The sequence below is a fragment of the Xenopus tropicalis genome, chromosome 3, assembly GCF_000004195.4.
Source record: "Xenopus tropicalis strain Nigerian chromosome 3, UCB_Xtro_10.0, whole genome shotgun sequence".
NCBI lineage: Eukaryota > Metazoa > Chordata > Amphibia > Anura > Pipidae > Xenopus > Xenopus tropicalis.
Genome location: NC_030679.2, coordinates 137,468,925 through 137,491,932, shown reverse-complemented (window position 1 = coordinate 137,491,932; position 23,008 = coordinate 137,468,925). Strand labels below are relative to the sequence as shown.

The 23,008-nt window shown below is 55.2% G+C and overlaps 51 non-coding genes across 51 annotated transcripts; 17 read left to right on the top strand and 34 right to left on the bottom strand.

Annotated features, from left to right (window-relative positions):
• Positions 1-201: 201 nt before the first annotated feature.
• On the bottom strand, positions 202-273 carry trnap-ugg. Its single transcript has one exon. It is a non-coding gene; the product is annotated as a tRNA-Pro (tRNA).
• Positions 274-387: 114 nt separating this feature from the next.
• trnai-uau lies at positions 388-480 on the top strand. The gene is given in 2 exon segments: positions 388-425; positions 445-480. It is a non-coding gene; the product is annotated as a tRNA-Ile (tRNA).
• Positions 481-1,056: 576 nt separating this feature from the next.
• Positions 1,057-1,128, bottom strand: trnap-agg. Its single transcript has one exon. It is a non-coding gene; the product is annotated as a tRNA-Pro (tRNA).
• A 435-nt stretch (positions 1,129-1,563) lies between these two features.
• On the bottom strand, positions 1,564-1,635 carry trnap-ugg. Its single transcript has one exon. It is a non-coding gene; the product is annotated as a tRNA-Pro (tRNA).
• Positions 1,636-1,749: 114 nt separating this feature from the next.
• trnai-uau lies at positions 1,750-1,842 on the top strand. The gene is given in 2 exon segments: positions 1,750-1,787; positions 1,807-1,842. It is a non-coding gene; the product is annotated as a tRNA-Ile (tRNA).
• Positions 1,843-2,418: 576 nt separating this feature from the next.
• trnap-agg lies at positions 2,419-2,490 on the bottom strand. The gene has a single exon. It is a non-coding gene; the product is annotated as a tRNA-Pro (tRNA).
• Positions 2,491-2,925: 435 nt separating this feature from the next.
• trnap-ugg lies at positions 2,926-2,997 on the bottom strand. Its single transcript has one exon. It is a non-coding gene; the product is annotated as a tRNA-Pro (tRNA).
• Positions 2,998-3,111: 114 nt separating this feature from the next.
• Positions 3,112-3,204, top strand: trnai-uau. The gene is given in 2 exon segments: positions 3,112-3,149; positions 3,169-3,204. It is a non-coding gene; the product is annotated as a tRNA-Ile (tRNA).
• A 576-nt stretch (positions 3,205-3,780) lies between these two features.
• On the bottom strand, positions 3,781-3,852 carry trnap-agg. Its single transcript has one exon. It is a non-coding gene; the product is annotated as a tRNA-Pro (tRNA).
• A 435-nt stretch (positions 3,853-4,287) lies between these two features.
• On the bottom strand, positions 4,288-4,359 carry trnap-ugg. Its single transcript has one exon. It is a non-coding gene; the product is annotated as a tRNA-Pro (tRNA).
• Positions 4,360-4,473: 114 nt separating this feature from the next.
• trnai-uau lies at positions 4,474-4,566 on the top strand. Its single transcript is given in 2 exon segments — positions 4,474-4,511; positions 4,531-4,566. It is a non-coding gene; the product is annotated as a tRNA-Ile (tRNA).
• A 576-nt stretch (positions 4,567-5,142) lies between these two features.
• On the bottom strand, positions 5,143-5,214 carry trnap-agg. The gene has a single exon. It is a non-coding gene; the product is annotated as a tRNA-Pro (tRNA).
• A 435-nt stretch (positions 5,215-5,649) lies between these two features.
• On the bottom strand, positions 5,650-5,721 carry trnap-ugg. Its single transcript has one exon. It is a non-coding gene; the product is annotated as a tRNA-Pro (tRNA).
• A 114-nt stretch (positions 5,722-5,835) lies between these two features.
• trnai-uau lies at positions 5,836-5,928 on the top strand. The gene is given in 2 exon segments: positions 5,836-5,873; positions 5,893-5,928. It is a non-coding gene; the product is annotated as a tRNA-Ile (tRNA).
• Positions 5,929-6,504: 576 nt separating this feature from the next.
• trnap-agg lies at positions 6,505-6,576 on the bottom strand. Its single transcript has one exon. It is a non-coding gene; the product is annotated as a tRNA-Pro (tRNA).
• A 435-nt stretch (positions 6,577-7,011) lies between these two features.
• trnap-ugg lies at positions 7,012-7,083 on the bottom strand. The gene has a single exon. It is a non-coding gene; the product is annotated as a tRNA-Pro (tRNA).
• Positions 7,084-7,197: 114 nt separating this feature from the next.
• trnai-uau lies at positions 7,198-7,290 on the top strand. Its single transcript is given in 2 exon segments — positions 7,198-7,235; positions 7,255-7,290. It is a non-coding gene; the product is annotated as a tRNA-Ile (tRNA).
• Positions 7,291-7,866: 576 nt separating this feature from the next.
• Positions 7,867-7,938, bottom strand: trnap-agg. The gene has a single exon. It is a non-coding gene; the product is annotated as a tRNA-Pro (tRNA).
• Positions 7,939-8,373: 435 nt separating this feature from the next.
• On the bottom strand, positions 8,374-8,445 carry trnap-ugg. Its single transcript has one exon. It is a non-coding gene; the product is annotated as a tRNA-Pro (tRNA).
• A 114-nt stretch (positions 8,446-8,559) lies between these two features.
• Positions 8,560-8,652, top strand: trnai-uau. The gene is given in 2 exon segments: positions 8,560-8,597; positions 8,617-8,652. It is a non-coding gene; the product is annotated as a tRNA-Ile (tRNA).
• Positions 8,653-9,228: 576 nt separating this feature from the next.
• On the bottom strand, positions 9,229-9,300 carry trnap-agg. The gene has a single exon. It is a non-coding gene; the product is annotated as a tRNA-Pro (tRNA).
• A 435-nt stretch (positions 9,301-9,735) lies between these two features.
• trnap-ugg lies at positions 9,736-9,807 on the bottom strand. Its single transcript has one exon. It is a non-coding gene; the product is annotated as a tRNA-Pro (tRNA).
• Positions 9,808-9,921: 114 nt separating this feature from the next.
• Positions 9,922-10,014, top strand: trnai-uau. Its single transcript is given in 2 exon segments — positions 9,922-9,959; positions 9,979-10,014. It is a non-coding gene; the product is annotated as a tRNA-Ile (tRNA).
• A 576-nt stretch (positions 10,015-10,590) lies between these two features.
• On the bottom strand, positions 10,591-10,662 carry trnap-agg. Its single transcript has one exon. It is a non-coding gene; the product is annotated as a tRNA-Pro (tRNA).
• A 435-nt stretch (positions 10,663-11,097) lies between these two features.
• Positions 11,098-11,169, bottom strand: trnap-ugg. Its single transcript has one exon. It is a non-coding gene; the product is annotated as a tRNA-Pro (tRNA).
• A 114-nt stretch (positions 11,170-11,283) lies between these two features.
• Positions 11,284-11,376, top strand: trnai-uau. Its single transcript is given in 2 exon segments — positions 11,284-11,321; positions 11,341-11,376. It is a non-coding gene; the product is annotated as a tRNA-Ile (tRNA).
• Positions 11,377-11,952: 576 nt separating this feature from the next.
• trnap-agg lies at positions 11,953-12,024 on the bottom strand. The gene has a single exon. It is a non-coding gene; the product is annotated as a tRNA-Pro (tRNA).
• A 435-nt stretch (positions 12,025-12,459) lies between these two features.
• On the bottom strand, positions 12,460-12,531 carry trnap-ugg. Its single transcript has one exon. It is a non-coding gene; the product is annotated as a tRNA-Pro (tRNA).
• A 114-nt stretch (positions 12,532-12,645) lies between these two features.
• Positions 12,646-12,738, top strand: trnai-uau. Its single transcript is given in 2 exon segments — positions 12,646-12,683; positions 12,703-12,738. It is a non-coding gene; the product is annotated as a tRNA-Ile (tRNA).
• A 576-nt stretch (positions 12,739-13,314) lies between these two features.
• trnap-agg lies at positions 13,315-13,386 on the bottom strand. The gene has a single exon. It is a non-coding gene; the product is annotated as a tRNA-Pro (tRNA).
• A 435-nt stretch (positions 13,387-13,821) lies between these two features.
• trnap-ugg lies at positions 13,822-13,893 on the bottom strand. Its single transcript has one exon. It is a non-coding gene; the product is annotated as a tRNA-Pro (tRNA).
• A 114-nt stretch (positions 13,894-14,007) lies between these two features.
• trnai-uau lies at positions 14,008-14,100 on the top strand. Its single transcript is given in 2 exon segments — positions 14,008-14,045; positions 14,065-14,100. It is a non-coding gene; the product is annotated as a tRNA-Ile (tRNA).
• Positions 14,101-14,676: 576 nt separating this feature from the next.
• On the bottom strand, positions 14,677-14,748 carry trnap-agg. Its single transcript has one exon. It is a non-coding gene; the product is annotated as a tRNA-Pro (tRNA).
• A 435-nt stretch (positions 14,749-15,183) lies between these two features.
• On the bottom strand, positions 15,184-15,255 carry trnap-ugg. The gene has a single exon. It is a non-coding gene; the product is annotated as a tRNA-Pro (tRNA).
• Positions 15,256-15,369: 114 nt separating this feature from the next.
• trnai-uau lies at positions 15,370-15,462 on the top strand. Its single transcript is given in 2 exon segments — positions 15,370-15,407; positions 15,427-15,462. It is a non-coding gene; the product is annotated as a tRNA-Ile (tRNA).
• Positions 15,463-16,038: 576 nt separating this feature from the next.
• trnap-agg lies at positions 16,039-16,110 on the bottom strand. Its single transcript has one exon. It is a non-coding gene; the product is annotated as a tRNA-Pro (tRNA).
• Positions 16,111-16,545: 435 nt separating this feature from the next.
• Positions 16,546-16,617, bottom strand: trnap-ugg. The gene has a single exon. It is a non-coding gene; the product is annotated as a tRNA-Pro (tRNA).
• Positions 16,618-16,731: 114 nt separating this feature from the next.
• Positions 16,732-16,824, top strand: trnai-uau. Its single transcript is given in 2 exon segments — positions 16,732-16,769; positions 16,789-16,824. It is a non-coding gene; the product is annotated as a tRNA-Ile (tRNA).
• Positions 16,825-17,400: 576 nt separating this feature from the next.
• Positions 17,401-17,472, bottom strand: trnap-agg. The gene has a single exon. It is a non-coding gene; the product is annotated as a tRNA-Pro (tRNA).
• A 435-nt stretch (positions 17,473-17,907) lies between these two features.
• On the bottom strand, positions 17,908-17,979 carry trnap-ugg. Its single transcript has one exon. It is a non-coding gene; the product is annotated as a tRNA-Pro (tRNA).
• Positions 17,980-18,093: 114 nt separating this feature from the next.
• On the top strand, positions 18,094-18,186 carry trnai-uau. The gene is given in 2 exon segments: positions 18,094-18,131; positions 18,151-18,186. It is a non-coding gene; the product is annotated as a tRNA-Ile (tRNA).
• A 576-nt stretch (positions 18,187-18,762) lies between these two features.
• On the bottom strand, positions 18,763-18,834 carry trnap-agg. The gene has a single exon. It is a non-coding gene; the product is annotated as a tRNA-Pro (tRNA).
• Positions 18,835-19,269: 435 nt separating this feature from the next.
• trnap-ugg lies at positions 19,270-19,341 on the bottom strand. Its single transcript has one exon. It is a non-coding gene; the product is annotated as a tRNA-Pro (tRNA).
• Positions 19,342-19,455: 114 nt separating this feature from the next.
• trnai-uau lies at positions 19,456-19,548 on the top strand. Its single transcript is given in 2 exon segments — positions 19,456-19,493; positions 19,513-19,548. It is a non-coding gene; the product is annotated as a tRNA-Ile (tRNA).
• Positions 19,549-20,124: 576 nt separating this feature from the next.
• Positions 20,125-20,196, bottom strand: trnap-agg. Its single transcript has one exon. It is a non-coding gene; the product is annotated as a tRNA-Pro (tRNA).
• A 435-nt stretch (positions 20,197-20,631) lies between these two features.
• Positions 20,632-20,703, bottom strand: trnap-ugg. The gene has a single exon. It is a non-coding gene; the product is annotated as a tRNA-Pro (tRNA).
• A 113-nt stretch (positions 20,704-20,816) lies between these two features.
• Positions 20,817-20,909, top strand: trnai-uau. The gene is given in 2 exon segments: positions 20,817-20,854; positions 20,874-20,909. It is a non-coding gene; the product is annotated as a tRNA-Ile (tRNA).
• Positions 20,910-21,485: 576 nt separating this feature from the next.
• Positions 21,486-21,557, bottom strand: trnap-agg. Its single transcript has one exon. It is a non-coding gene; the product is annotated as a tRNA-Pro (tRNA).
• Positions 21,558-21,992: 435 nt separating this feature from the next.
• Positions 21,993-22,064, bottom strand: trnap-ugg. The gene has a single exon. It is a non-coding gene; the product is annotated as a tRNA-Pro (tRNA).
• Positions 22,065-22,199: 135 nt separating this feature from the next.
• Positions 22,200-22,292, top strand: trnai-uau. The gene is given in 2 exon segments: positions 22,200-22,237; positions 22,257-22,292. It is a non-coding gene; the product is annotated as a tRNA-Ile (tRNA).
• Positions 22,293-22,868: 576 nt separating this feature from the next.
• trnap-agg lies at positions 22,869-22,940 on the bottom strand. The gene has a single exon. It is a non-coding gene; the product is annotated as a tRNA-Pro (tRNA).
• Positions 22,941-23,008: the final 68 nt, after the last annotated feature.

The following is a 23,008-nucleotide window of genomic DNA, read 5'->3' as shown; positions in this document are numbered from 1 at the left end:
TCTTCTGGCGCAGCTTTCCTTTCATGAGGATTTCAAAGGACTCCACCAGCGAAGGCAAGGCCAGGTCATATAAGCTGCCCTGGTCCTTGCCTCTGTTGACCATTAGCGATCCTCGGGTTTCCATGCCCTCGGCAACACATTCAGCCTGGTTAGGCGGAAGGCCGACGCCGCTCTGCGGTGGCCGCCTCATTCTAAAAGCCTGGGCTCGTCCGGGATTTGAACCCGGGACCTCTCGCACCCAAAGCGAGAATCATACCCCTAGACCAACGAGCCTGCGCTGGGGGCCTGCTGCCTGGCTCTGGGCCCAGCTGCTTTACCAAACCTACATTTGTGCCATGCTGCCCTTCAAACAATGTCCTGGCCCCTAAAGGCAGGGCAGGCTCCAGGGCTCCAGTGGCGCAATCGGTTAGCGCGCGGTACTTATATGGCAGTAACTGTTGGGCAATGCCGAGGTTGTGAGTTCAAGCCTCACCTGGAGCACAGCTGGCTCTTTTACATCTTGGTTACTTTCGCCATATGCGTGCTCAGCCGTCTAGGTGCTTTCCTGTAAGAAAGGAGGTTACGCCCCACCCCATCACCAAATACAGAGTTTCAAATCAAGTACAGAAATGAAAGAAGTTGCTCACATGTTGGCAGAAAAACCAGAGCTTCAAAAGTCAGCAAGTCATGAAGCCTACATGTCCTATATGCTTAGAGAGGTGTTTATGCGTGTGTGCATCTATATGCACGTGACTCTAGGGCGAGGGTGACCAGGCTCAAACTTTTCTTCACTCGCTGAAAGAACTGAATGGGGCAAAGTCTCAGTTCTGGCCATTAACCCCGCAAGAGTTCCAACACTCTAAAGAGCATGGAAACCCTGCGCCGCCTTGGGGATGACAAAGACCTCTTTGCAGGGCAGTTTTGAGAAAGCGCTGGGCAAAAGCGGCCTCAGGGCGACTGTTGCCGCTCGAACCGTACCGGAGGAAGCACTGACGCGACTGCTATGGCTTCCAAGCTGCCAGCAGACGGCCTCCGCGGACAAGCCGGAACCGCGTGGCGCTATGGTTGCAAAAGCAAGGGCTCGTCCGGGATTTGAACCCGGGACCTCTCGCACCCTAAGCGAGAATCATACCCCTAGACCAACGAGCCAGCGGTGGGCTTTGCGACCCCACGTCCCTCTGGCGTTTGTCGCTAACGGCTGAAATGGCCTTCGGGCCTTATTCTCAAAAAGTCTGCTTTCCCGAGCATGCCGTTATGGGTCTCACGCAGGTCCCTAATAGCTTGGCCATTTCTCTCCGATGACGCGCTGCTCTCCAAATACGCCAAGCGCCTGTTCAGCTACCTCCAAAAGAGGGGCTTTTGGCTCTGTACCGATACCAAAGCTCTTCTGGCGCAGCTTTCCTTTCATGAGGATTTCAAAGGACTCCACCAGCGAAGGCAAGGCCAGGTCATATAAGCTGCCCTGGTCCTTGCCTCTGTTGACCATTAGCGATCCTCGGGTTTCCATGCCCTCGGCAACACATTCAGCCTGGTTAGGCGGAAGGCCGACGCCGCTCTGCGGTGGCCGCCTCATTCTAAAAGCCTGGGCTCGTCCGGGATTTGAACCCGGGACCTCTCGCACCCAAAGCGAGAATCATACCCCTAGACCAACGAGCCTGCGCTGGGGGCCTGCTGCCTGGCTCTGGGCCCAGCTGCTTTACCAAACCTACATTTGTGCCATGCTGCCCTTCAAACAATGTCCTGGCCCCTAAAGGCAGGGCAGGCTCCAGGGCTCCAGTGGCGCAATCGGTTAGCGCGCGGTACTTATATGGCAGTAACTGTTGGGCAATGCCGAGGTTGTGAGTTCAAGCCTCACCTGGAGCACAGCTGGCTCTTTTACATCTTGGTTACTTTCGCCATATGCGTGCTCAGCCGTCTAGGTGCTTTCCTGTAAGAAAGGAGGTTACGCCCCACCCCATCACCAAATACAGAGTTTCAAATCAAGTACAGAAATGAAAGAAGTTGCTCACATGTTGGCAGAAAAACCAGAGCTTCAAAAGTCAGCAAGTCATGAAGCCTACATGTCCTATATGCTTAGAGAGGTGTTTATGCGTGTGTGCATCTATATGCACGTGACTCTAGGGCGAGGGTGACCAGGCTCAAACTTTTCTTCACTCGCTGAAAGAACTGAATGGGGCAAAGTCTCAGTTCTGGCCATTAACCCCGCAAGAGTTCCAACACTCTAAAGAGCATGGAAACCCTGCGCCGCCTTGGGGATGACAAAGACCTCTTTGCAGGGCAGTTTTGAGAAAGCGCTGGGCAAAAGCGGCCTCAGGGCGACTGTTGCCGCTCGAACCGTACCGGAGGAAGCACTGACGCGACTGCTATGGCTTCCAAGCTGCCAGCAGACGGCCTCCGCGGACAAGCCGGAACCGCGTGGCGCTATGGTTGCAAAAGCAAGGGCTCGTCCGGGATTTGAACCCGGGACCTCTCGCACCCTAAGCGAGAATCATACCCCTAGACCAACGAGCCAGCGGTGGGCTTTGCGACCCCACGTCCCTCTGGCGTTTGTCGCTAACGGCTGAAATGGCCTTCGGGCCTTATTCTCAAAAAGTCTGCTTTCCCGAGCATGCCGTTATGGGTCTCACGCAGGTCCCTAATAGCTTGGCCATTTCTCTCCGATGACGCGCTGCTCTCCAAATACGCCAAGCGCCTGTTCAGCTACCTCCAAAAGAGGGGCTTTTGGCTCTGTACCGATACCAAAGCTCTTCTGGCGCAGCTTTCCTTTCATGAGGATTTCAAAGGACTCCACCAGCGAAGGCAAGGCCAGGTCATATAAGCTGCCCTGGTCCTTGCCTCTGTTGACCATTAGCGATCCTCGGGTTTCCATGCCCTCGGCAACACATTCAGCCTGGTTAGGCGGAAGGCCGACGCCGCTCTGCGGTGGCCGCCTCATTCTAAAAGCCTGGGCTCGTCCGGGATTTGAACCCGGGACCTCTCGCACCCAAAGCGAGAATCATACCCCTAGACCAACGAGCCTGCGCTGGGGGCCTGCTGCCTGGCTCTGGGCCCAGCTGCTTTACCAAACCTACATTTGTGCCATGCTGCCCTTCAAACAATGTCCTGGCCCCTAAAGGCAGGGCAGGCTCCAGGGCTCCAGTGGCGCAATCGGTTAGCGCGCGGTACTTATATGGCAGTAACTGTTGGGCAATGCCGAGGTTGTGAGTTCAAGCCTCACCTGGAGCACAGCTGGCTCTTTTACATCTTGGTTACTTTCGCCATATGCGTGCTCAGCCGTCTAGGTGCTTTCCTGTAAGAAAGGAGGTTACGCCCCACCCCATCACCAAATACAGAGTTTCAAATCAAGTACAGAAATGAAAGAAGTTGCTCACATGTTGGCAGAAAAACCAGAGCTTCAAAAGTCAGCAAGTCATGAAGCCTACATGTCCTATATGCTTAGAGAGGTGTTTATGCGTGTGTGCATCTATATGCACGTGACTCTAGGGCGAGGGTGACCAGGCTCAAACTTTTCTTCACTCGCTGAAAGAACTGAATGGGGCAAAGTCTCAGTTCTGGCCATTAACCCCGCAAGAGTTCCAACACTCTAAAGAGCATGGAAACCCTGCGCCGCCTTGGGGATGACAAAGACCTCTTTGCAGGGCAGTTTTGAGAAAGCGCTGGGCAAAAGCGGCCTCAGGGCGACTGTTGCCGCTCGAACCGTACCGGAGGAAGCACTGACGCGACTGCTATGGCTTCCAAGCTGCCAGCAGACGGCCTCCGCGGACAAGCCGGAACCGCGTGGCGCTATGGTTGCAAAAGCAAGGGCTCGTCCGGGATTTGAACCCGGGACCTCTCGCACCCTAAGCGAGAATCATACCCCTAGACCAACGAGCCAGCGGTGGGCTTTGCGACCCCACGTCCCTCTGGCGTTTGTCGCTAACGGCTGAAATGGCCTTCGGGCCTTATTCTCAAAAAGTCTGCTTTCCCGAGCATGCCGTTATGGGTCTCACGCAGGTCCCTAATAGCTTGGCCATTTCTCTCCGATGACGCGCTGCTCTCCAAATACGCCAAGCGCCTGTTCAGCTACCTCCAAAAGAGGGGCTTTTGGCTCTGTACCGATACCAAAGCTCTTCTGGCGCAGCTTTCCTTTCATGAGGATTTCAAAGGACTCCACCAGCGAAGGCAAGGCCAGGTCATATAAGCTGCCCTGGTCCTTGCCTCTGTTGACCATTAGCGATCCTCGGGTTTCCATGCCCTCGGCAACACATTCAGCCTGGTTAGGCGGAAGGCCGACGCCGCTCTGCGGTGGCCGCCTCATTCTAAAAGCCTGGGCTCGTCCGGGATTTGAACCCGGGACCTCTCGCACCCAAAGCGAGAATCATACCCCTAGACCAACGAGCCTGCGCTGGGGGCCTGCTGCCTGGCTCTGGGCCCAGCTGCTTTACCAAACCTACATTTGTGCCATGCTGCCCTTCAAACAATGTCCTGGCCCCTAAAGGCAGGGCAGGCTCCAGGGCTCCAGTGGCGCAATCGGTTAGCGCGCGGTACTTATATGGCAGTAACTGTTGGGCAATGCCGAGGTTGTGAGTTCAAGCCTCACCTGGAGCACAGCTGGCTCTTTTACATCTTGGTTACTTTCGCCATATGCGTGCTCAGCCGTCTAGGTGCTTTCCTGTAAGAAAGGAGGTTACGCCCCACCCCATCACCAAATACAGAGTTTCAAATCAAGTACAGAAATGAAAGAAGTTGCTCACATGTTGGCAGAAAAACCAGAGCTTCAAAAGTCAGCAAGTCATGAAGCCTACATGTCCTATATGCTTAGAGAGGTGTTTATGCGTGTGTGCATCTATATGCACGTGACTCTAGGGCGAGGGTGACCAGGCTCAAACTTTTCTTCACTCGCTGAAAGAACTGAATGGGGCAAAGTCTCAGTTCTGGCCATTAACCCCGCAAGAGTTCCAACACTCTAAAGAGCATGGAAACCCTGCGCCGCCTTGGGGATGACAAAGACCTCTTTGCAGGGCAGTTTTGAGAAAGCGCTGGGCAAAAGCGGCCTCAGGGCGACTGTTGCCGCTCGAACCGTACCGGAGGAAGCACTGACGCGACTGCTATGGCTTCCAAGCTGCCAGCAGACGGCCTCCGCGGACAAGCCGGAACCGCGTGGCGCTATGGTTGCAAAAGCAAGGGCTCGTCCGGGATTTGAACCCGGGACCTCTCGCACCCTAAGCGAGAATCATACCCCTAGACCAACGAGCCAGCGGTGGGCTTTGCGACCCCACGTCCCTCTGGCGTTTGTCGCTAACGGCTGAAATGGCCTTCGGGCCTTATTCTCAAAAAGTCTGCTTTCCCGAGCATGCCGTTATGGGTCTCACGCAGGTCCCTAATAGCTTGGCCATTTCTCTCCGATGACGCGCTGCTCTCCAAATACGCCAAGCGCCTGTTCAGCTACCTCCAAAAGAGGGGCTTTTGGCTCTGTACCGATACCAAAGCTCTTCTGGCGCAGCTTTCCTTTCATGAGGATTTCAAAGGACTCCACCAGCGAAGGCAAGGCCAGGTCATATAAGCTGCCCTGGTCCTTGCCTCTGTTGACCATTAGCGATCCTCGGGTTTCCATGCCCTCGGCAACACATTCAGCCTGGTTAGGCGGAAGGCCGACGCCGCTCTGCGGTGGCCGCCTCATTCTAAAAGCCTGGGCTCGTCCGGGATTTGAACCCGGGACCTCTCGCACCCAAAGCGAGAATCATACCCCTAGACCAACGAGCCTGCGCTGGGGGCCTGCTGCCTGGCTCTGGGCCCAGCTGCTTTACCAAACCTACATTTGTGCCATGCTGCCCTTCAAACAATGTCCTGGCCCCTAAAGGCAGGGCAGGCTCCAGGGCTCCAGTGGCGCAATCGGTTAGCGCGCGGTACTTATATGGCAGTAACTGTTGGGCAATGCCGAGGTTGTGAGTTCAAGCCTCACCTGGAGCACAGCTGGCTCTTTTACATCTTGGTTACTTTCGCCATATGCGTGCTCAGCCGTCTAGGTGCTTTCCTGTAAGAAAGGAGGTTACGCCCCACCCCATCACCAAATACAGAGTTTCAAATCAAGTACAGAAATGAAAGAAGTTGCTCACATGTTGGCAGAAAAACCAGAGCTTCAAAAGTCAGCAAGTCATGAAGCCTACATGTCCTATATGCTTAGAGAGGTGTTTATGCGTGTGTGCATCTATATGCACGTGACTCTAGGGCGAGGGTGACCAGGCTCAAACTTTTCTTCACTCGCTGAAAGAACTGAATGGGGCAAAGTCTCAGTTCTGGCCATTAACCCCGCAAGAGTTCCAACACTCTAAAGAGCATGGAAACCCTGCGCCGCCTTGGGGATGACAAAGACCTCTTTGCAGGGCAGTTTTGAGAAAGCGCTGGGCAAAAGCGGCCTCAGGGCGACTGTTGCCGCTCGAACCGTACCGGAGGAAGCACTGACGCGACTGCTATGGCTTCCAAGCTGCCAGCAGACGGCCTCCGCGGACAAGCCGGAACCGCGTGGCGCTATGGTTGCAAAAGCAAGGGCTCGTCCGGGATTTGAACCCGGGACCTCTCGCACCCTAAGCGAGAATCATACCCCTAGACCAACGAGCCAGCGGTGGGCTTTGCGACCCCACGTCCCTCTGGCGTTTGTCGCTAACGGCTGAAATGGCCTTCGGGCCTTATTCTCAAAAAGTCTGCTTTCCCGAGCATGCCGTTATGGGTCTCACGCAGGTCCCTAATAGCTTGGCCATTTCTCTCCGATGACGCGCTGCTCTCCAAATACGCCAAGCGCCTGTTCAGCTACCTCCAAAAGAGGGGCTTTTGGCTCTGTACCGATACCAAAGCTCTTCTGGCGCAGCTTTCCTTTCATGAGGATTTCAAAGGACTCCACCAGCGAAGGCAAGGCCAGGTCATATAAGCTGCCCTGGTCCTTGCCTCTGTTGACCATTAGCGATCCTCGGGTTTCCATGCCCTCGGCAACACATTCAGCCTGGTTAGGCGGAAGGCCGACGCCGCTCTGCGGTGGCCGCCTCATTCTAAAAGCCTGGGCTCGTCCGGGATTTGAACCCGGGACCTCTCGCACCCAAAGCGAGAATCATACCCCTAGACCAACGAGCCTGCGCTGGGGGCCTGCTGCCTGGCTCTGGGCCCAGCTGCTTTACCAAACCTACATTTGTGCCATGCTGCCCTTCAAACAATGTCCTGGCCCCTAAAGGCAGGGCAGGCTCCAGGGCTCCAGTGGCGCAATCGGTTAGCGCGCGGTACTTATATGGCAGTAACTGTTGGGCAATGCCGAGGTTGTGAGTTCAAGCCTCACCTGGAGCACAGCTGGCTCTTTTACATCTTGGTTACTTTCGCCATATGCGTGCTCAGCCGTCTAGGTGCTTTCCTGTAAGAAAGGAGGTTACGCCCCACCCCATCACCAAATACAGAGTTTCAAATCAAGTACAGAAATGAAAGAAGTTGCTCACATGTTGGCAGAAAAACCAGAGCTTCAAAAGTCAGCAAGTCATGAAGCCTACATGTCCTATATGCTTAGAGAGGTGTTTATGCGTGTGTGCATCTATATGCACGTGACTCTAGGGCGAGGGTGACCAGGCTCAAACTTTTCTTCACTCGCTGAAAGAACTGAATGGGGCAAAGTCTCAGTTCTGGCCATTAACCCCGCAAGAGTTCCAACACTCTAAAGAGCATGGAAACCCTGCGCCGCCTTGGGGATGACAAAGACCTCTTTGCAGGGCAGTTTTGAGAAAGCGCTGGGCAAAAGCGGCCTCAGGGCGACTGTTGCCGCTCGAACCGTACCGGAGGAAGCACTGACGCGACTGCTATGGCTTCCAAGCTGCCAGCAGACGGCCTCCGCGGACAAGCCGGAACCGCGTGGCGCTATGGTTGCAAAAGCAAGGGCTCGTCCGGGATTTGAACCCGGGACCTCTCGCACCCTAAGCGAGAATCATACCCCTAGACCAACGAGCCAGCGGTGGGCTTTGCGACCCCACGTCCCTCTGGCGTTTGTCGCTAACGGCTGAAATGGCCTTCGGGCCTTATTCTCAAAAAGTCTGCTTTCCCGAGCATGCCGTTATGGGTCTCACGCAGGTCCCTAATAGCTTGGCCATTTCTCTCCGATGACGCGCTGCTCTCCAAATACGCCAAGCGCCTGTTCAGCTACCTCCAAAAGAGGGGCTTTTGGCTCTGTACCGATACCAAAGCTCTTCTGGCGCAGCTTTCCTTTCATGAGGATTTCAAAGGACTCCACCAGCGAAGGCAAGGCCAGGTCATATAAGCTGCCCTGGTCCTTGCCTCTGTTGACCATTAGCGATCCTCGGGTTTCCATGCCCTCGGCAACACATTCAGCCTGGTTAGGCGGAAGGCCGACGCCGCTCTGCGGTGGCCGCCTCATTCTAAAAGCCTGGGCTCGTCCGGGATTTGAACCCGGGACCTCTCGCACCCAAAGCGAGAATCATACCCCTAGACCAACGAGCCTGCGCTGGGGGCCTGCTGCCTGGCTCTGGGCCCAGCTGCTTTACCAAACCTACATTTGTGCCATGCTGCCCTTCAAACAATGTCCTGGCCCCTAAAGGCAGGGCAGGCTCCAGGGCTCCAGTGGCGCAATCGGTTAGCGCGCGGTACTTATATGGCAGTAACTGTTGGGCAATGCCGAGGTTGTGAGTTCAAGCCTCACCTGGAGCACAGCTGGCTCTTTTACATCTTGGTTACTTTCGCCATATGCGTGCTCAGCCGTCTAGGTGCTTTCCTGTAAGAAAGGAGGTTACGCCCCACCCCATCACCAAATACAGAGTTTCAAATCAAGTACAGAAATGAAAGAAGTTGCTCACATGTTGGCAGAAAAACCAGAGCTTCAAAAGTCAGCAAGTCATGAAGCCTACATGTCCTATATGCTTAGAGAGGTGTTTATGCGTGTGTGCATCTATATGCACGTGACTCTAGGGCGAGGGTGACCAGGCTCAAACTTTTCTTCACTCGCTGAAAGAACTGAATGGGGCAAAGTCTCAGTTCTGGCCATTAACCCCGCAAGAGTTCCAACACTCTAAAGAGCATGGAAACCCTGCGCCGCCTTGGGGATGACAAAGACCTCTTTGCAGGGCAGTTTTGAGAAAGCGCTGGGCAAAAGCGGCCTCAGGGCGACTGTTGCCGCTCGAACCGTACCGGAGGAAGCACTGACGCGACTGCTATGGCTTCCAAGCTGCCAGCAGACGGCCTCCGCGGACAAGCCGGAACCGCGTGGCGCTATGGTTGCAAAAGCAAGGGCTCGTCCGGGATTTGAACCCGGGACCTCTCGCACCCTAAGCGAGAATCATACCCCTAGACCAACGAGCCAGCGGTGGGCTTTGCGACCCCACGTCCCTCTGGCGTTTGTCGCTAACGGCTGAAATGGCCTTCGGGCCTTATTCTCAAAAAGTCTGCTTTCCCGAGCATGCCGTTATGGGTCTCACGCAGGTCCCTAATAGCTTGGCCATTTCTCTCCGATGACGCGCTGCTCTCCAAATACGCCAAGCGCCTGTTCAGCTACCTCCAAAAGAGGGGCTTTTGGCTCTGTACCGATACCAAAGCTCTTCTGGCGCAGCTTTCCTTTCATGAGGATTTCAAAGGACTCCACCAGCGAAGGCAAGGCCAGGTCATATAAGCTGCCCTGGTCCTTGCCTCTGTTGACCATTAGCGATCCTCGGGTTTCCATGCCCTCGGCAACACATTCAGCCTGGTTAGGCGGAAGGCCGACGCCGCTCTGCGGTGGCCGCCTCATTCTAAAAGCCTGGGCTCGTCCGGGATTTGAACCCGGGACCTCTCGCACCCAAAGCGAGAATCATACCCCTAGACCAACGAGCCTGCGCTGGGGGCCTGCTGCCTGGCTCTGGGCCCAGCTGCTTTACCAAACCTACATTTGTGCCATGCTGCCCTTCAAACAATGTCCTGGCCCCTAAAGGCAGGGCAGGCTCCAGGGCTCCAGTGGCGCAATCGGTTAGCGCGCGGTACTTATATGGCAGTAACTGTTGGGCAATGCCGAGGTTGTGAGTTCAAGCCTCACCTGGAGCACAGCTGGCTCTTTTACATCTTGGTTACTTTCGCCATATGCGTGCTCAGCCGTCTAGGTGCTTTCCTGTAAGAAAGGAGGTTACGCCCCACCCCATCACCAAATACAGAGTTTCAAATCAAGTACAGAAATGAAAGAAGTTGCTCACATGTTGGCAGAAAAACCAGAGCTTCAAAAGTCAGCAAGTCATGAAGCCTACATGTCCTATATGCTTAGAGAGGTGTTTATGCGTGTGTGCATCTATATGCACGTGACTCTAGGGCGAGGGTGACCAGGCTCAAACTTTTCTTCACTCGCTGAAAGAACTGAATGGGGCAAAGTCTCAGTTCTGGCCATTAACCCCGCAAGAGTTCCAACACTCTAAAGAGCATGGAAACCCTGCGCCGCCTTGGGGATGACAAAGACCTCTTTGCAGGGCAGTTTTGAGAAAGCGCTGGGCAAAAGCGGCCTCAGGGCGACTGTTGCCGCTCGAACCGTACCGGAGGAAGCACTGACGCGACTGCTATGGCTTCCAAGCTGCCAGCAGACGGCCTCCGCGGACAAGCCGGAACCGCGTGGCGCTATGGTTGCAAAAGCAAGGGCTCGTCCGGGATTTGAACCCGGGACCTCTCGCACCCTAAGCGAGAATCATACCCCTAGACCAACGAGCCAGCGGTGGGCTTTGCGACCCCACGTCCCTCTGGCGTTTGTCGCTAACGGCTGAAATGGCCTTCGGGCCTTATTCTCAAAAAGTCTGCTTTCCCGAGCATGCCGTTATGGGTCTCACGCAGGTCCCTAATAGCTTGGCCATTTCTCTCCGATGACGCGCTGCTCTCCAAATACGCCAAGCGCCTGTTCAGCTACCTCCAAAAGAGGGGCTTTTGGCTCTGTACCGATACCAAAGCTCTTCTGGCGCAGCTTTCCTTTCATGAGGATTTCAAAGGACTCCACCAGCGAAGGCAAGGCCAGGTCATATAAGCTGCCCTGGTCCTTGCCTCTGTTGACCATTAGCGATCCTCGGGTTTCCATGCCCTCGGCAACACATTCAGCCTGGTTAGGCGGAAGGCCGACGCCGCTCTGCGGTGGCCGCCTCATTCTAAAAGCCTGGGCTCGTCCGGGATTTGAACCCGGGACCTCTCGCACCCAAAGCGAGAATCATACCCCTAGACCAACGAGCCTGCGCTGGGGGCCTGCTGCCTGGCTCTGGGCCCAGCTGCTTTACCAAACCTACATTTGTGCCATGCTGCCCTTCAAACAATGTCCTGGCCCCTAAAGGCAGGGCAGGCTCCAGGGCTCCAGTGGCGCAATCGGTTAGCGCGCGGTACTTATATGGCAGTAACTGTTGGGCAATGCCGAGGTTGTGAGTTCAAGCCTCACCTGGAGCACAGCTGGCTCTTTTACATCTTGGTTACTTTCGCCATATGCGTGCTCAGCCGTCTAGGTGCTTTCCTGTAAGAAAGGAGGTTACGCCCCACCCCATCACCAAATACAGAGTTTCAAATCAAGTACAGAAATGAAAGAAGTTGCTCACATGTTGGCAGAAAAACCAGAGCTTCAAAAGTCAGCAAGTCATGAAGCCTACATGTCCTATATGCTTAGAGAGGTGTTTATGCGTGTGTGCATCTATATGCACGTGACTCTAGGGCGAGGGTGACCAGGCTCAAACTTTTCTTCACTCGCTGAAAGAACTGAATGGGGCAAAGTCTCAGTTCTGGCCATTAACCCCGCAAGAGTTCCAACACTCTAAAGAGCATGGAAACCCTGCGCCGCCTTGGGGATGACAAAGACCTCTTTGCAGGGCAGTTTTGAGAAAGCGCTGGGCAAAAGCGGCCTCAGGGCGACTGTTGCCGCTCGAACCGTACCGGAGGAAGCACTGACGCGACTGCTATGGCTTCCAAGCTGCCAGCAGACGGCCTCCGCGGACAAGCCGGAACCGCGTGGCGCTATGGTTGCAAAAGCAAGGGCTCGTCCGGGATTTGAACCCGGGACCTCTCGCACCCTAAGCGAGAATCATACCCCTAGACCAACGAGCCAGCGGTGGGCTTTGCGACCCCACGTCCCTCTGGCGTTTGTCGCTAACGGCTGAAATGGCCTTCGGGCCTTATTCTCAAAAAGTCTGCTTTCCCGAGCATGCCGTTATGGGTCTCACGCAGGTCCCTAATAGCTTGGCCATTTCTCTCCGATGACGCGCTGCTCTCCAAATACGCCAAGCGCCTGTTCAGCTACCTCCAAAAGAGGGGCTTTTGGCTCTGTACCGATACCAAAGCTCTTCTGGCGCAGCTTTCCTTTCATGAGGATTTCAAAGGACTCCACCAGCGAAGGCAAGGCCAGGTCATATAAGCTGCCCTGGTCCTTGCCTCTGTTGACCATTAGCGATCCTCGGGTTTCCATGCCCTCGGCAACACATTCAGCCTGGTTAGGCGGAAGGCCGACGCCGCTCTGCGGTGGCCGCCTCATTCTAAAAGCCTGGGCTCGTCCGGGATTTGAACCCGGGACCTCTCGCACCCAAAGCGAGAATCATACCCCTAGACCAACGAGCCTGCGCTGGGGGCCTGCTGCCTGGCTCTGGGCCCAGCTGCTTTACCAAACCTACATTTGTGCCATGCTGCCCTTCAAACAATGTCCTGGCCCCTAAAGGCAGGGCAGGCTCCAGGGCTCCAGTGGCGCAATCGGTTAGCGCGCGGTACTTATATGGCAGTAACTGTTGGGCAATGCCGAGGTTGTGAGTTCAAGCCTCACCTGGAGCACAGCTGGCTCTTTTACATCTTGGTTACTTTCGCCATATGCGTGCTCAGCCGTCTAGGTGCTTTCCTGTAAGAAAGGAGGTTACGCCCCACCCCATCACCAAATACAGAGTTTCAAATCAAGTACAGAAATGAAAGAAGTTGCTCACATGTTGGCAGAAAAACCAGAGCTTCAAAAGTCAGCAAGTCATGAAGCCTACATGTCCTATATGCTTAGAGAGGTGTTTATGCGTGTGTGCATCTATATGCACGTGACTCTAGGGCGAGGGTGACCAGGCTCAAACTTTTCTTCACTCGCTGAAAGAACTGAATGGGGCAAAGTCTCAGTTCTGGCCATTAACCCCGCAAGAGTTCCAACACTCTAAAGAGCATGGAAACCCTGCGCCGCCTTGGGGATGACAAAGACCTCTTTGCAGGGCAGTTTTGAGAAAGCGCTGGGCAAAAGCGGCCTCAGGGCGACTGTTGCCGCTCGAACCGTACCGGAGGAAGCACTGACGCGACTGCTATGGCTTCCAAGCTGCCAGCAGACGGCCTCCGCGGACAAGCCGGAACCGCGTGGCGCTATGGTTGCAAAAGCAAGGGCTCGTCCGGGATTTGAACCCGGGACCTCTCGCACCCTAAGCGAGAATCATACCCCTAGACCAACGAGCCAGCGGTGGGCTTTGCGACCCCACGTCCCTCTGGCGTTTGTCGCTAACGGCTGAAATGGCCTTCGGGCCTTATTCTCAAAAAGTCTGCTTTCCCGAGCATGCCGTTATGGGTCTCACGCAGGTCCCTAATAGCTTGGCCATTTCTCTCCGATGACGCGCTGCTCTCCAAATACGCCAAGCGCCTGTTCAGCTACCTCCAAAAGAGGGGCTTTTGGCTCTGTACCGATACCAAAGCTCTTCTGGCGCAGCTTTCCTTTCATGAGGATTTCAAAGGACTCCACCAGCGAAGGCAAGGCCAGGTCATATAAGCTGCCCTGGTCCTTGCCTCTGTTGACCATTAGCGATCCTCGGGTTTCCATGCCCTCGGCAACACATTCAGCCTGGTTAGGCGGAAGGCCGACGCCGCTCTGCGGTGGCCGCCTCATTCTAAAAGCCTGGGCTCGTCCGGGATTTGAACCCGGGACCTCTCGCACCCAAAGCGAGAATCATACCCCTAGACCAACGAGCCTGCGCTGGGGGCCTGCTGCCTGGCTCTGGGCCCAGCTGCTTTACCAAACCTACATTTGTGCCATGCTGCCCTTCAAACAATGTCCTGGCCCCTAAAGGCAGGGCAGGCTCCAGGGCTCCAGTGGCGCAATCGGTTAGCGCGCGGTACTTATATGGCAGTAACTGTTGGGCAATGCCGAGGTTGTGAGTTCAAGCCTCACCTGGAGCACAGCTGGCTCTTTTACATCTTGGTTACTTTCGCCATATGCGTGCTCAGCCGTCTAGGTGCTTTCCTGTAAGAAAGGAGGTTACGCCCCACCCCATCACCAAATACAGAGTTTCAAATCAAGTACAGAAATGAAAGAAGTTGCTCACATGTTGGCAGAAAAACCAGAGCTTCAAAAGTCAGCAAGTCATGAAGCCTACATGTCCTATATGCTTAGAGAGGTGTTTATGCGTGTGTGCATCTATATGCACGTGACTCTAGGGCGAGGGTGACCAGGCTCAAACTTTTCTTCACTCGCTGAAAGAACTGAATGGGGCAAAGTCTCAGTTCTGGCCATTAACCCCGCAAGAGTTCCAACACTCTAAAGAGCATGGAAACCCTGCGCCGCCTTGGGGATGACAAAGACCTCTTTGCAGGGCAGTTTTGAGAAAGCGCTGGGCAAAAGCGGCCTCAGGGCGACTGTTGCCGCTCGAACCGTACCGGAGGAAGCACTGACGCGACTGCTATGGCTTCCAAGCTGCCAGCAGACGGCCTCCGCGGACAAGCCGGAACCGCGTGGCGCTATGGTTGCAAAAGCAAGGGCTCGTCCGGGATTTGAACCCGGGACCTCTCGCACCCTAAGCGAGAATCATACCCCTAGACCAACGAGCCAGCGGTGGGCTTTGCGACCCCACGTCCCTCTGGCGTTTGTCGCTAACGGCTGAAATGGCCTTCGGGCCTTATTCTCAAAAAGTCTGCTTTCCCGAGCATGCCGTTATGGGTCTCACGCAGGTCCCTAATAGCTTGGCCATTTCTCTCCGATGACGCGCTGCTCTCCAAATACGCCAAGCGCCTGTTCAGCTACCTCCAAAAGAGGGGCTTTTGGCTCTGTACCGATACCAAAGCTCTTCTGGCGCAGCTTTCCTTTCATGAGGATTTCAAAGGACTCCACCAGCGAAGGCAAGGCCAGGTCATATAAGCTGCCCTGGTCCTTGCCTCTGTTGACCATTAGCGATCCTCGGGTTTCCATGCCCTCGGCAACACATTCAGCCTGGTTAGGCGGAAGGCCGACGCCGCTCTGCGGTGGCCGCCTCATTCTAAAAGCCTGGGCTCGTCCGGGATTTGAACCCGGGACCTCTCGCACCCAAAGCGAGAATCATACCCCTAGACCAACGAGCCTGCGCTGGGGGCCTGCTGCCTGGCTCTGGGCCCAGCTGCTTTACCAAACCTACATTTGTGCCATGCTGCCCTTCAAACAATGTCCTGGCCCCTAAAGGCAGGGCAGGCTCCAGGGCTCCAGTGGCGCAATCGGTTAGCGCGCGGTACTTATATGGCAGTAACTGTTGGGCAATGCCGAGGTTGTGAGTTCAAGCCTCACCTGGAGCACAGCTGGCTCTTTTACATCTTGGTTACTTTCGCCATATGCGTGCTCAGCCGTCTAGGTGCTTTCCTGTAAGAAAGGAGGTTACGCCCCACCCCATCACCAAATACAGAGTTTCAAATCAAGTACAGAAATGAAAGAAGTTGCTCACATGTTGGCAGAAAAACCAGAGCTTCAAAAGTCAGCAAGTCATGAAGCCTACATGTCCTATATGCTTAGAGAGGTGTTTATGCGTGTGTGCATCTATATGCACGTGACTCTAGGGCGAGGGTGACCAGGCTCAAACTTTTCTTCACTCGCTGAAAGAACTGAATGGGGCAAAGTCTCAGTTCTGGCCATTAACCCCGCAAGAGTTCCAACACTCTAAAGAGCATGGAAACCCTGCGCCGCCTTGGGGATGACAAAGACCTCTTTGCAGGGCAGTTTTGAGAAAGCGCTGGGCAAAAGCGGCCTCAGGGCGACTGTTGCCGCTCGAACCGTACCGGAGGAAGCACTGACGCGACTGCTATGGCTTCCAAGCTGCCAGCAGACGGCCTCCGCGGACAAGCCGGAACCGCGTGGCGCTATGGTTGCAAAAGCAAGGGCTCGTCCGGGATTTGAACCCGGGACCTCTCGCACCCTAAGCGAGAATCATACCCCTAGACCAACGAGCCAGCGGTGGGCTTTGCGACCCCACGTCCCTCTGGCGTTTGTCGCTAACGGCTGAAATGGCCTTCGGGCCTTATTCTCAAAAAGTCTGCTTTCCCGAGCATGCCGTTATGGGTCTCACGCAGGTCCCTAATAGCTTGGCCATTTCTCTCCGATGACGCGCTGCTCTCCAAATACGCCAAGCGCCTGTTCAGCTACCTCCAAAAGAGGGGCTTTTGGCTCTGTACCGATACCAAAGCTCTTCTGGCGCAGCTTTCCTTTCATGAGGATTTCAAAGGACTCCACCAGCGAAGGCAAGGCCAGGTCATATAAGCTGCCCTGGTCCTTGCCTCTGTTGACCATTAGCGATCCTCGGGTTTCCATGCCCTCGGCAACACATTCAGCCTGGTTAGGCGGAAGGCCGACGCCGCTCTGCGGTGGCCGCCTCATTCTAAAAGCCTGGGCTCGTCCGGGATTTGAACCCGGGACCTCTCGCACCCAAAGCGAGAATCATACCCCTAGACCAACGAGCCTGCGCTGGGGGCCTGCTGCCTGGCTCTGGGCCCAGCTGCTTTACCAAACCTACATTTGTGCCATGCTGCCCTTCAAACAATGTCCTGGCCCCTAAAGGCAGGGCAGGCTCCAGGGCTCCAGTGGCGCAATCGGTTAGCGCGCGGTACTTATATGGCAGTAACTGTTGGGCAATGCCGAGGTTGTGAGTTCAAGCCTCACCTGGAGCACAGCTGGCTCTTTTACATCTTGGTTACTTTCGCCATATGCGTGCTCAGCCGTCTAGGTGCTTTCCTGTAAGAAAGGAGGTTACGCCCCACCCCATCACCAAATACAGAGTTTCAAATCAAGTACAGAAATGAAAGAAGTTGCTCACATGTTGGCAGAAAAACCAGAGCTTCAAAAGTCAGCAAGTCATGAAGCCTACATGTCCTATATGCTTAGAGAGGTGTTTATGCGTGTGTGCATCTATATGCACGTGACTCTAGGGCGAGGGTGACCAGGCTCAAACTTTTCTTCACTCGCTGAAAGAACTGAATGGGGCAAAGTCTCAGTTCTGGCCATTAACCCCGCAAGAGTTCCAACACTCTAAAGAGCATGGAAACCCTGCGCCGCCTTGGGGATGACAAAGACCTCTTTGCAGGGCAGTTTTGAGAAAGCGCTGGGCAAAAGCGGCCTCAGGGCGACTGTTGCCGCTCGAACCGTACCGGAGGAAGCACTGACGCGACTGCTATGGCTTCCAAGCTGCCAGCAGACGGCCTCCGCGGACAAGCCGGAACCGCGTGGCGCTATGGTTGCAAAAGCAAGGGCTCGTCCGGGATTTGAACCCGGGACCTCTCGCACCCTAAGCGAGAATCATACCCCTAGACCAACGAGCCAGCGGTGGGCTTTGCGACCCCACGTCCCTCTGGCGTTTGTCGCTAACGGCTGAAATGGCCTTCGGGCCTTATTCTCAAAAAGTCTGCTTTCCCGAGCATGCCGTTATGGGTCTCACGCAGGTCCCTAATAGCTTGGCCATTTCTCTCCGATGACGCGCTGCTCTCCAAATACGCCAAGCGCCTGTTCAGCTACCTCCAAAAGAGGGGCTTTTGGCTCTGTACCGATACCAAAGCTCTTCTGGCGCAGCTTTCCTTTCATGAGGATTTCAAAGGACTCCACCAGCGAAGGCAAGGCCAGGTCATATAAGCTGCCCTGGTCCTTGCCTCTGTTGACCATTAGCGATCCTCGGGTTTCCATGCCCTCGGCAACACATTCAGCCTGGTTAGGCGGAAGGCCGACGCCGCTCTGCGGTGGCCGCCTCATTCTAAAAGCCTGGGCTCGTCCGGGATTTGAACCCGGGACCTCTCGCACCCAAAGCGAGAATCATACCCCTAGACCAACGAGCCTGCGCTGGGGGCCTGCTGCCTGGCTCTGGGCCCAGCTGCTTTACCAAACCTACATTTGTGCCATGCTGCCCTTCAAACAATGTCCTGGCCCCTAAAGGCAGGGCAGGCTCCAGGGCTCCAGTGGCGCAATCGGTTAGCGCGCGGTACTTATATGGCAGTAACTGTTGGGCAATGCCGAGGTTGTGAGTTCAAGCCTCACCTGGAGCACAGCTGGCTCTTTTACATCTTGGTTACTTTCGCCATATGCGTGCTCAGCCGTCTAGGTGCTTTCCTGTAAGAAAGGAGGTTACGCCCCACCCCATCACCAAATACAGAGTTTCAAATCAAGTACAGAAATGAAAGAAGTTGCTCACATGTTGGCAGAAAAACCAGAGCTTCAAAAGTCAGCAAGTCATGAAGCCTACATGTCCTATATGCTTAGAGAGGTGTTTATGCGTGTGTGCATCTATATGCACGTGACTCTAGGGCGAGGGTGACCAGGCTCAAACTTTTCTTCACTCGCTGAAAGAACTGAATGGGGCAAAGTCTCAGTTCTGGCCATTAACCCCGCAAGAGTTCCAACACTCTAAAGAGCATGGAAACCCTGCGCCGCCTTGGGGATGACAAAGACCTCTTTGCAGGGCAGTTTTGAGAAAGCGCTGGGCAAAAGCGGCCTCAGGGCGACTGTTGCCGCTCGAACCGTACCGGAGGAAGCACTGACGCGACTGCTATGGCTTCCAAGCTGCCAGCAGACGGCCTCCGCGGACAAGCCGGAACCGCGTGGCGCTATGGTTGCAAAAGCAAGGGCTCGTCCGGGATTTGAACCCGGGACCTCTCGCACCCTAAGCGAGAATCATACCCCTAGACCAACGAGCCAGCGGTGGGCTTTGCGACCCCACGTCCCTCTGGCGTTTGTCGCTAACGGCTGAAATGGCCTTCGGGCCTTATTCTCAAAAAGTCTGCTTTCCCGAGCATGCCGTTATGGGTCTCACGCAGGTCCCTAATAGCTTGGCCATTTCTCTCCGATGACGCGCTGCTCTCCAAATACGCCAAGCGCCTGTTCAGCTACCTCCAAAAGAGGGGCTTTTGGCTCTGTACCGATACCAAAGCTCTTCTGGCGCAGCTTTCCTTTCATGAGGATTTCAAAGGACTCCACCAGCGAAGGCAAGGCCAGGTCATATAAGCTGCCCTGGTCCTTGCCTCTGTTGACCATTAGCGATCCTCGGGTTTCCATGCCCTCGGCAACACATTCAGCCTGGTTAGGCGGAAGGCCGACGCCGCTCTGCGGTGGCCGCCTCATTCTAAAAGCCTGGGCTCGTCCGGGATTTGAACCCGGGACCTCTCGCACCCAAAGCGAGAATCATACCCCTAGACCAACGAGCCTGCGCTGGGGGCCTGCTGCCTGGCTCTGGGCCCAGCTGCTTTACCAAACCTACATTTGTGCCATGCTGCCCTTCAAACAATGTCCTGGCCCCTAAAGGCAGGGCAGGCTCCAGGGCTCCAGTGGCGCAATCGGTTAGCGCGCGGTACTTATATGGCAGTAACTGTTGGGCAATGCCGAGGTTGTGAGTTCAAGCCTCACCTGGAGCACAGCTGGCTCTTTTACATCTTGGTTACTTTCGCCATATGCGTGCTCAGCCGTCTAGGTGCTTTCCTGTAAGAAAGGAGGTTACGCCCCACCCCATCACCAAATACAGAGTTTCAAATCAAGTACAGAAATGAAAGAAGTTGCTCACATGTTGGCAGAAAAACCAGAGCTTCAAAAGTCAGCAAGTCATGAAGCCTACATGTCCTATATGCTTAGAGAGGTGTTTATGCGTGTGTGCATCTATATGCACGTGACTCTAGGGCGAGGGTGACCAGGCTCAAACTTTTCTTCACTCGCTGAAAGAACTGAATGGGGCAAAGTCTCAGTTCTGGCCATTAACCCCGCAAGAGTTCCAACACTCTAAAGAGCATGGAAACCCTGCGCCGCCTTGGGGATGACAAAGACCTCTTTGCAGGGCAGTTTTGAGAAAGCGCTGGGCAAAAGCGGCCTCAGGGCGACTGTTGCCGCTCGAACCGTACCGGAGGAAGCACTGACGCGACTGCTATGGCTTCCAAGCTGCCAGCAGACGGCCTCCGCGGACAAGCCGGAACCGCGTGGCGCTATGGTTGCAAAAGCAAGGGCTCGTCCGGGATTTGAACCCGGGACCTCTCGCACCCTAAGCGAGAATCATACCCCTAGACCAACGAGCCAGCGGTGGGCTTTGCGACCCCACGTCCCTCTGGCGTTTGTCGCTAACGGCTGAAATGGCCTTCGGGCCTTATTCTCAAAAAGTCTGCTTTCCCGAGCATGCCGTTATGGGTCTCACGCAGGTCCCTAATAGCTTGGCCATTTCTCTCCGATGACGCGCTGCTCTCCAAATACGCCAAGCGCCTGTTCAGCTACCTCCAAAAGAGGGGCTTTTGGCTCTGTACCGATACCAAAGCTCTTCTGGCGCAGCTTTCCTTTCATGAGGATTTCAAAGGACTCCACCAGCGAAGGCAAGGCCAGGTCATATAAGCTGCCCTGGTCCTTGCCTCTGTTGACCATTAGCGATCCTCGGGTTTCCATGCCCTCGGCAACACATTCAGCCTGGTTAGGCGGAAGGCCGACGCCGCTCTGCGGTGGCCGCCTCATTCTAAAAGCCTGGGCTCGTCCGGGATTTGAACCCGGGACCTCTCGCACCCAAAGCGAGAATCATACCCCTAGACCAACGAGCCTGCGCTGGGGGCCTGCTGCCTGGCTCTGGGCCCAGCTGCTTTACCAAACCTACATTTGTGCCATGCTGCCCTTCAAACAATGTCCTGGCCCCTAAAGGCAGGGCAGGCTCAGGGCTCCAGTGGCGCAATCGGTTAGCGCGCGGTACTTATATGGCAGTAACTGTTGGGCAATGCCGAGGTTGTGAGTTCAAGCCTCACCTGGAGCACAGCTGGCTCTTTTACATCTTGGTTACTTTCGCCATATGCGTGCTCAGCCGTCTAGGTGCTTTCCTGTAAGAAAGGAGGTTACGCCCCACCCCATCACCAAATACAGAGTTTCAAATCAAGTACAGAAATGAAAGAAGTTGCTCACATGTTGGCAGAAAAACCAGAGCTTCAAAAGTCAGCAAGTCATGAAGCCTACATGTCCTATATGCTTAGAGAGGTGTTTATGCGTGTGTGCATCTATATGCACGTGACTCTAGGGCGAGGGTGACCAGGCTCAAACTTTTCTTCACTCGCTGAAAGAACTGAATGGGGCAAAGTCTCAGTTCTGGCCATTAACCCCGCAAGAGTTCCAACACTCTAAAGAGCATGGAAACCCTGCGCCGCCTTGGGGATGACAAAGACCTCTTTGCAGGGCAGTTTTGAGAAAGCGCTGGGCAAAAGCGGCCTCAGGGCGACTGTTGCCGCTCGAACCGTACCGGAGGAAGCACTGACGCGACTGCTATGGCTTCCAAGCTGCCAGCAGACGGCCTCCGCGGACAAGCCGGAACCGCGTGGCGCTATGGTTGCAAAAGCAAGGGCTCGTCCGGGATTTGAACCCGGGACCTCTCGCACCCTAAGCGAGAATCATACCCCTAGACCAACGAGCCAGCGGTGGGCTTTGCGACCCCACGTCCCTCTGGCGTTTGTCGCTAACGGCTGAAATGGCCTTCGGGCCTTATTCTCAAAAAGTCTGCTTTCCCGAGCATGCCGTTATGGGTCTCACGCAGGTCCCTAATAGCTTGGCCATTTCTCTCCGATGACGCGCTGCTCTCCAAATACGCCAAGCGCCTGTTCAGCTACCTCCAAAAGAGGGGCTTTTGGCTCTGTACCGATACCAAAGCTCTTCTGGCGCAGCTTTCCTTTCATGAGGATTTCAAAGGACTCCACCAGCGAAGGCAAGGCCAGGTCATATAAGCTGCCCTGGTCCTTGCCTCTGTTGACCATTAGCGATCCTCGGGTTTCCATGCCCTCGGCAACACATTCAGCCTGGTTAGGCGGAAGGCCGACGCCGCTCTGCGGTGGCCGCCTCATTCTAAAAGCCTGGGCTCGTCCGGGATTTGAACCCGGGACCTCTCGCACCCAAAGCGAGAATCATACCCCTAGACCAACGAGCCTGCGCTGGGGGCCTGCTGCCTGGCGCTGGGGGCCTGCTGCCTGGCTCTGGGCCCAGCTGCTTTACCAAACCTACATTTGTGCCATGCTGCCCTTCAAACAATGTCCTGGCCCCTAAAGGCAGGGCAGGCTCCAGGGCTCCAGTGGCGCAATCGGTTAGCGCGCGGTACTTATATGGCAGTAACTGTTGGGCAATGCCGAGGTTGTGAGTTCAAGCCTCACCTGGAGCACAGCTGGCTCTTTTACATCTTGGTTACTTTCGCCATATGCGTGCTCAGCCGTCTAGGTGCTTTCCTGTAAGAAAGGAGGTTACGCCCCACCCCATCACCAAATACAGAGTTTCAAATCAAGTACAGAAATGAAAGAAGTTGCTCACATGTTGGCAGAAAAACCAGAGCTTCAAAAGTCAGCAAGTCATGAAGCCTACATGTCCTATATGCTTAGAGAGGTGTTTATGCGTGTGTGCATCTATATGCACGTGACTCTAGGGCGAGGGTGACCAGGCTCAAACTTTTCTTCACTCGCTGAAAGAACTGAATGGGGCAAAGTCTCAGTTCTGGCCATTAACCCCGCAAGAGTTCCAACACTCTAAAGAGCATGGAAACCCTGCGCCGCCTTGGGGATGACAAAGACCTCTTTGCAGGGCAGTTTTGAGAAAGCGCTGGGCAAAAGCGGCCTCAGGGCGACTGTTGCCGCTCGAACCGTACCGGAGGAAGCACTGACGCGACTGCTATGGCTTCCAAGCTGCCAGCAGACGGCCTCCGCGGACAAGCCGGAACCGCGTGGCGCTATGGTTGCAAAAGCAAGGGCTCGTCCGGGATTTGAACCCGGGACCTCTCGCACCCTAAGCGAGAATCATACCCCTAGACCAACGAGCCAGCGGTGGGCTTTGCGACCCCACGTCCCTCTGGCGTTTGTCGCTAACGGCTGAAATGGCCTTCGGGCC